The 7,500-nt window shown below is 45.4% G+C and overlaps 8 non-coding genes across 8 annotated transcripts in view; 4 read left to right on the forward strand and 4 right to left on the reverse strand.

Annotated features, from left to right (window-relative positions):
- The window catches only part of LOC147705114 (U6 spliceosomal RNA), a 107-nt gene extending 52 nt beyond the window's left edge, over positions 1-55 (forward strand). The window contains exon 1 of the small nuclear RNA XR_015298451.1: positions 1-55. This exon is cut by the window's left edge and continues 52 nt beyond it. This is a non-coding gene — a small nuclear RNA (U6 spliceosomal RNA).
- A 1,012-nt stretch (positions 56-1,067) lies between these two features.
- On the reverse strand, positions 1,068-1,140 carry TRNAR-ACG (transfer RNA arginine (anticodon ACG)). The gene has a single exon. It is a non-coding gene; the product is annotated as a tRNA-Arg (tRNA).
- A 720-nt stretch (positions 1,141-1,860) lies between these two features.
- On the forward strand, positions 1,861-1,967 carry LOC147705116 (U6 spliceosomal RNA). The gene has a single exon (XR_015298452.1). It is a non-coding gene; the product is annotated as a U6 spliceosomal RNA (small nuclear RNA).
- Positions 1,968-2,979: 1,012 nt separating this feature from the next.
- TRNAR-ACG (transfer RNA arginine (anticodon ACG)) lies at positions 2,980-3,052 on the reverse strand. Its single transcript has one exon. It is a non-coding gene; the product is annotated as a tRNA-Arg (tRNA).
- Positions 3,053-3,772: 720 nt separating this feature from the next.
- Positions 3,773-3,879, forward strand: LOC147705118 (U6 spliceosomal RNA). Its single transcript, XR_015297943.1, has one exon. It is a non-coding gene; the product is annotated as a U6 spliceosomal RNA (small nuclear RNA).
- A 1,012-nt stretch (positions 3,880-4,891) lies between these two features.
- Positions 4,892-4,964, reverse strand: TRNAR-ACG (transfer RNA arginine (anticodon ACG)). Its single transcript has one exon. It is a non-coding gene; the product is annotated as a tRNA-Arg (tRNA).
- Positions 4,965-5,686: 722 nt separating this feature from the next.
- Positions 5,687-5,793, forward strand: LOC147705120 (U6 spliceosomal RNA). Its single transcript, XR_015298431.1, has one exon. It is a non-coding gene; the product is annotated as a U6 spliceosomal RNA (small nuclear RNA).
- Positions 5,794-6,809: 1,016 nt separating this feature from the next.
- TRNAR-ACG (transfer RNA arginine (anticodon ACG)) lies at positions 6,810-6,882 on the reverse strand. Its single transcript has one exon. It is a non-coding gene; the product is annotated as a tRNA-Arg (tRNA).
- Positions 6,883-7,500: the final 618 nt, after the last annotated feature.

The following is a 7,500-nucleotide window of genomic DNA, read 5'->3' on the forward strand; positions in this document are numbered from 1 at the left end:
AGCATGGCCCTGGCGCAAGGATGACACGCAAATTCGTGAAGCGTTCCATATTTTTAACAGCTTTTAGGAGAGAAATCTTTTTTGTTTTCAAGACTAATTGAAAAAATAAAGCAGGTCCCAGTGCTGTCCCCGTGATATGTATTTTTCAATTAGTCTCTCCTCAACATTTTTAATGTATTTGCTTTGCAGTAAAGAAGGTGCGCTCTATGTTCAGCTGCATTTAGCAAGGAAGCCTGCAGGACTTCTGGGACTTTTCTTTCTCTTTTTTAGCCTCACTGTCATTATTCTTCACCACCCCCAAATCTATACTGCTGCAGTGTTGTGTTGCTTCGTGGGAAGCAGGACAAAGAGAAGGGCAGGGCCTATGCAAATGAAGGCCTCAGGGATGTCTGGGAGTGCCTTTTTAGCAGTATTGTTAAAGTCCACCTTGCAACCGGATTGGTCGGGTAGGCTGAAAAACACCATGCCAGATTGGGCACCAGGTCTCTAGGCGCTTCGAGGACATATTGGGTCTACATCCCTCAGTTTCTGAGGTCCAAGAAATGTTCACCCTCTACCCTAATAAAGAGGTCTTCGCCGATCGTGGCTGAGAGGGGAAGAAGGTAGCAGTGCAAGATGCTTATGGGCCTTCTCTAATAATGGACCAACTTTCTCTCTCTCTCCTTACCTGTGGTTCTGCCTGGCTACTGGGGCTACCAGTTGTAAGCCTGCAGCCCACAGGGAGTTGGTTTGTTCCTCTCACACATGTAAATGGGTAAGCATTCAAGTGCACACACCTGCCTACGTCCACAGACCCTCGCGCACACACACTTTTGTCAACAAGCTTTTTCGCAATTAAGAGTATCAGGGACCAATGTTGAAATACAAAAGCAGCACACCACGTGACGGCCATCACATAGAGTCCAGCAGCAAATGGGAAACGTTTAACTAGCTGTGGTCCTATTACTTGCGCTCTACTGTGGAACAACTGCTGGATGAGTCCTGCTGGAGAATATTGAACCTACAACAAGTCTGAGGTAAATAAGAATTCCACAGGAATATAATCAAACAGGGACCTACAACCCTTCCGAGCCAGATAGGAGTCGAACCTACAATCTTCTGATCCGTAGTCAGACGCGTTATCCATTGCGCCACTGGCCCTATGTAGACTTATGCATCCTTTTGTCCTTAAGTGGGCTAGAAAGTGTGTGTGTGTGTGTGTGTGTGTGAAGGCACAAGGAAACCCATCTGACCTCCTGGAAGTCTGTTCTGTGAGGTTTTCCCAAGTTTTACAAAGGACTTTAGGAGAAGGAAGCACCTAAAAGCTAGGCGAAATGGTCCTAGATCCAAGGAAATCTTTTAGATCAGGCTCAGTTTCTTAAATAGTTTGCATTAACATAATCAGTTCCAGGTCTGTGTGGGGCTGAGCTTGAGAACTCCTTAGTAAGTAGGCGTTTACAACAATAAGGGGTTTAATATTACAACACAGGCGAACATTCAGACACATTATCATAAGCTCACCTTGTCCAGGGACCCAAGCATGCTGCCTTTCCACTCTCAGAGCCCTTCACCTAACCTACTGTGCAGCTGTTTCACCTTTAATATCACTGTTCCACAGGCAGCGTGACGTCACAATGCTCCTTGTCTGTAGCCCGAACCAGGAGCCTTTGCAAACCTGGTATAATCTACATACTTATGGTGTGTTTAGTCTTGGACCACAAATGCAGTGAAGAATAATGGATTGCTACTCTTCATACATTTTTGACCATTGGCTCAGATTTGAATGCGTACTGGCCATCTGAGCATCTCTGCCAGGCCACCCTATGTCTAGAGACTGTAGATTTAGAGAGTTTATAAACATTGTCAGTTCATCAATAAAGTGTGCTCGCTTCAGCAGCACATATACTAAAATTGGAACGATACAGAGAAGATTAGCATGGCCCTGGCGCAAGGATGACACGCAAATTCGTGAAGCGTTCCATATTTTTAACAGCTTTTAGGAGAGAAATCTTTTTTGTTTTCAAGACTAATTGAAAAAATAAAGCAGGTCCCAGTGCTGTCCCCGTGATATGTATTTTTCAATTAGTCTCTCCTCAACATTTTTAATGTATTTGCTTTGCAGTAAAGAAGGTGCGCTCTATGTTCAGCTGCATTTAGCAAGGAAGCCTGCAGGACTTCTGGGACTTTTCTTTCTCTTTTTTAGCCTCACTGTCATTATTCTTCACCACCCCCAAATCTATACTGCTGCAGTGTTGTGTTGCTTCGTGGGAAGCAGGACAAAGAGAAGGGCAGGGCCTATGCAAATGAAGGCCTCAGGGATGTCTGGGAGTGCCTTTTTAGCAGTATTGTTAAAGTCCACCTTGCAACCGGATTGGTCGGGTAGGCTGAAAAACACCATGCCAGATTGGGCACCAGGTCTCTAGGCGCTTCGAGGACATATTGGGTCTACATCCCTCAGTTTCTGAGGTCCAAGAAATGTTCACCCTCTACCCTAATAAAGAGGTCTTCGCCGATCGTGGCTGAGAGGGGAAGAAGGTAGCAGTGCAAGATGCTTATGGGCCTTCTCTAATAATGGACCAACTTTCTCTCTCTCTCCTTACCTGTGGTTCTGCCTGGCTACTGGGGCTACCAGTTGTAAGCCTGCAGCCCACAGGGAGTTGGTTTGTTCCTCTCACACATGTAAATGGGTAAGCATTCAAGTGCACACACCTGCCTACGTCCACAGACCCTCGCGCACACACACTTTTGTCAACAAGCTTTTTCGCAATTAAGAGTATCAGGGACCAATGTTGAAATACAAAAGCAGCACACCACGTGACGGCCATCACATAGAGTCCAGCAGCAAATGGGAAACGTTTAACTAGCTGTGGTCCTATTACTTGCGCTCTACTGTGGAACAACTGCTGGATGAGTCCTGCTGGAGAATATTGAACCTACAACAAGTCTGAGGTAAATAAGAATTCCACAGGAATATAATCAAACAGGGACCTACAACCCTTCCGAGCCAGATAGGAGTCGAACCTACAATCTTCTGATCCGTAGTCAGACGCGTTATCCATTGCGCCACTGGCCCTATGTAGACTTATGCATCCTTTTGTCCTTAAGTGGGCTAGAAAGTGTGTGTGTGTGTGTGTGTGTGTGAAGGCACAAGGAAACCCATCTGACCTCCTGGAAGTCTGTTCTGTGAGGTTTTCCCAAGTTTTACAAAGGACTTTAGGAGAAGGAAGCACCTAAAAGCTAGGCGAAATGGTCCTAGATCCAAGGAAATCTTTTAGATCAGGCTCAGTTTCTTAAATAGTTTGCATTAACATAATCAGTTCCAGGTCTGTGTGGGGCTGAGCTTGAGAACTCCTTAGTAAGTAGGCGTTTACAACAATAAGGGGTTTAATATTACAACACAGGCGAACATTCAGACACATTATCATAAGCTCACCTTGTCCAGGGACCCAAGCATGCTGCCTTTCCACTCTCAGAGCCCTTCACCTAACCTACTGTGCAGCTGTTTCACCTTTAATATCACTGTTCCACAGGCAGCGTGACGTCACAATGCTCCTTGTCTGTAGCCCGAACCAGGAGCCTTTGCAAACCTGGTATAATCTACATACTTATGGTGTGTTTAGTCTTGGACCACAAATGCAGTGAAGAATAATGGATTGCTACTCTTCATACATTTTTGACCATTGGCTCAGATTTGAATGCGTACTGGCCATCTGAGCATCTCTGCCAGGCCACCCTATGTCTAGAGACTGTAGATTTAGAGAGTTTATAAACATTGTCAGTTCATCAATAAAGTGTGCTCGCTTCGGCAGCACATATACTAAAATTGGAACGATACAGAGAAGATTAGCATGGCCCCTGCGCAAGGATGACACGCAAATTCGTGAAGCGTTCCATATTTTTAACAGCTTTTAGGAGAGAAATCTTTTTTGTTTTCAAGACTAATTGAAAAAATAAAGCAGGTCCCAGTGCTGTCCCCGTGATATGTATTTTTCAATTAGTCTCTCCTCAACATTTTTAATGTCTTTGCTTTGCAGTAAAGAAGGTGCGCTCTATGTTCAGCTGCATTTAGCAAGGAAGCCTGCAGGACTTCTGGGACTTTTCTTTCTCTTTTTTAGCCTCACTGTCATTATTCTTCACCACCCCCAAATCTATACTGCTGCAGTGTTGTGTTGCTTCGTGGGAAGCAGGACAAAGAGAAGGGCAGGGCCTATGCAAATGAAGGCCTCAGGGATGTCTGGGAGTGCCTTTTTAGCAGTATTGTTAAAGTCCACCTTGCAACCGGATTGGTCGGGTAAGCTGAAAAACACCATGCCAGATTGGGCACCAGGTCTCTAGGCGCTTGGAGGACATATTGGGTCTACATCCCTCAGTTTCTGAGGTCCAAGAAATGTTCACCCTCTACCCTAATAGAGAGGTCTTGGCCGATCGTGGCTGAGAGGGGAAGAAGGTAGCAGTGCAAGATGCTTATGGGCCTTCTCTAATAATGGACCAACTTTCTCTCTCTCTCCTTACCTGTGGTTCTGCCTGGCTACTGGGGCTACCAGTTGTAAGCCTGCAGCCCACAGGGAGTTGGTTTGTTCCTCTCACACATGTAAATGGGTAAGCATTCAAGTGCACACACCTGCCTACGTCCACAGACCCTCGCGCACACACACTTTTGTCAACAAGCTTTTTCGCAATTAAGAGTATCAGGGACCCATGTTGAAATACAAAAGCAGCACACCACGTGACGGCCATCACATAGAGTCCAGCAGCAAATGGGAAACGTTTAACTAGCTGTGGTCCTATTACTTGCGCTCTACCGTGGAACAACTGCTGGATGAGTCCTGCTGGAGAATATTGAACCTACAACAAGTCTGAGGTAAATAAGAATTCCACAGAAATATAATCAAACAGGGACCTACAACCCTTCCGAGCCAGATAGGAGTCGAACCTACAATCTTCTGATCCGTAGTCAGACGCGTTATCCATTGCGCCACTGGCCCTATGTAGACTTATGCATCCTTTTGTCCTTAAGTGGGCTAGAAAGTGTGTGTGTGTGTGTGTGTGTGTGTGAAGGCACAAGGAAACCCATCTGACCTCCTGGAAGTCTGTTCTGTGAGGTTTTCCCAAGTTTTACAAAGGACTTTAGGAGAAGGAAGCACCTAAAAGCTAGGCGAAATGGTCCTAGATCCAAGGAAATCTTTTAGATCAGGCTCAGTTTCTTAAATAGTTTGCATTAACATAATCAGTTCCAGGTCTGTGTGGGGCTGAGCTTGAGAACTCCTTAGTAAGTAGGCGTTTACAACAATAAGGGGTTTAATATTACAACACAGGCGAACATTCAGACACATTATCATAAGCTCACCTTGTCCAGGGACCCAAGCATGCTGCCTTTCCACTCTCAGAGCCCTTCACCTAACCTACTGTGCAGCTGTTTCACCTTTAATATCACTGTTCCACAGGCAGCGTGACGTCACAATGCTCCTTGTCTGTAGCCCGAACCAGGAGCCTTTGCAAACCTGGTATAATCTACATACTTACGGTGTGTTTAGTCTTGGACCACAAATGCAGTGAAGAATAATGGATTGCTACTCTTCATACATTTTTTACCATTGGCTCAGATTTGAATGCGTACTGGCCATCTGAGCATCTCTGCCAGGCCACCCTATGTCTAGAGACTGTAGATTTAGAGAGTTTATAAACATTGTCAGTTCATCAATAAAGTGTGCTCGCTTCGGCAGCACATATACTAAAATTGGAACGATACAGAGAAGATTAGCATGGCCCTGGCGCAAGGATGACACGCAAATTCGTGAAGCGTTCCATATTTTTAACAGCTTTTAGGAGAGAAATCTTTTTTGTTTTCAAGACTAATTGAAAAAATAAAGCAGGTCCCAGTGCTGTCCCCATGATATGTATTTTTCAATTAGTCTCTCCTCAACATTTTTTATGTATTTGCTTTGCAGTAAAGAAGGTGCGCTCTATGTTCAGCTGCATTTAGCAAGGAAGCCTGCAGGACTTCTGGGACTTTTCTTTCTCTTTTTTAGCCTCACTGTCATTATTCTTCACCACCCCCAAATCTATACTGCTGCAGTGTTGTGTTGCTTCGTGGGAAGCAGGACAAAGAGAAGGGCAGGGCCTATGCAAATGAAGGCCTCAGGGATGTCTGGGAGTGCCTTTTTAGCAGTATTGTTAAAGTCCACCTTGCAACCGGATTGGTCGGGTAGGCTGAAAAACACCATGCCAGATTGGGCACCAGGTCTCTAGGCGCTTGGAGGACATATTGGGTCTACATCCCTCAGTTTCTGAGGTCCAAGAAATGTTCACCCTCTACCCTAATAAAGAGGTCTTGGCCGATCGTGGCTGAGAGGGGAAGAAGGTAGCAGTGCAAGATGCTTATGGGCCTTCTCTAATAATGGACCAACTTTCTCTCTCTCTCTCTCCTTACCTGTGGTTCTGCCTGGCTACTGGGGCTACCAGTTGTAAGCCTGCAGCCCACAGGGAGTTGGTTTGTTCCTCTCACACATGTAAATGGGTAAGCATTCAAGTGCACACACCTGCCTACGTCCACAGACCCTCGCGCACACACACTTTTGTCAACAAGCTTTTTCGCAATTAAGAGTATCAGGGACCAATGTTGAAATACAAAAGCAGCACACCACGTGACGGCCATCACATAGAGTCCAGCAGCAAATGGGAAACGTTTAACTAGCTGTGGTCCTATTACTTGCGCTCTACCGTGGAACAACTGCTGGATGAGTCCTGCTGGAGAATATTGAACCTACAACAAGTCTGAGGTAAATAAGAATTCCACAGGAATATAATCAAACAGGGACCTACAACCCTTCCGAGCCAGATAGGAGTCGAACCTACAATCTTCTGATCCGTAGTCAGACGCGTTATCCATTGCGCCACTGGCCCTATGTAGACTTATGCATCCTTTTGTCCTTAAGTGGGCTAGAAAGTGTGTGTGTGTGTGTGTGTGTGTGTGAAGGCACAAGGAAACCCATCTGACCTCCTGGAAGTCTGTTCTGTGAGGTTTTCCCAAGTTTTACAAAGGACTTTAGGAGAAGGAAGCACCTAAAAGCTAGGCGAAATGGTCCTAGATCCAAGGAAATCTTTTAGATCAGGCTCAGTTTCTTAAATAGTTTGCATTAACATAATCAGTTCCAGGTCTGTGTGGGGCTGAGCTTGAGAACTCCTTAGTAAGTAGGCGTTTACAACAATAAGGGGTTTAATATTACAACACAGGCGAACATTCAGACACATTATCATAAGCTCACCTTGTCCAGGGACCCAAGCATGCTGCCTTTCCACTCTCAGAGCCCTTCACCTAACCTACTGTGCAGCTGTTTCACCTTTAATATCACTGTTCCACAGGCAGCGTGACGTCACAATGCTCCTTGTCTGTAGCCCGAACCAGGAGCCTTTGCAAACCTGGTATAATCTACATACTTACGGTGTGTTTAGTCTTGGACCACAAATGCAGTGAAGAATAATGGATTGCTACTCTTCATACATTTTTGACCATTGGCTCAG

This window comes from Lissotriton vulgaris, chromosome 7 (genome assembly GCF_964263255.1).
Source record: "Lissotriton vulgaris chromosome 7, aLisVul1.2, whole genome shotgun sequence".
In the NCBI taxonomy this organism is placed as follows: domain Eukaryota; kingdom Metazoa; phylum Chordata; class Amphibia; order Caudata; family Salamandridae; genus Lissotriton; species Lissotriton vulgaris.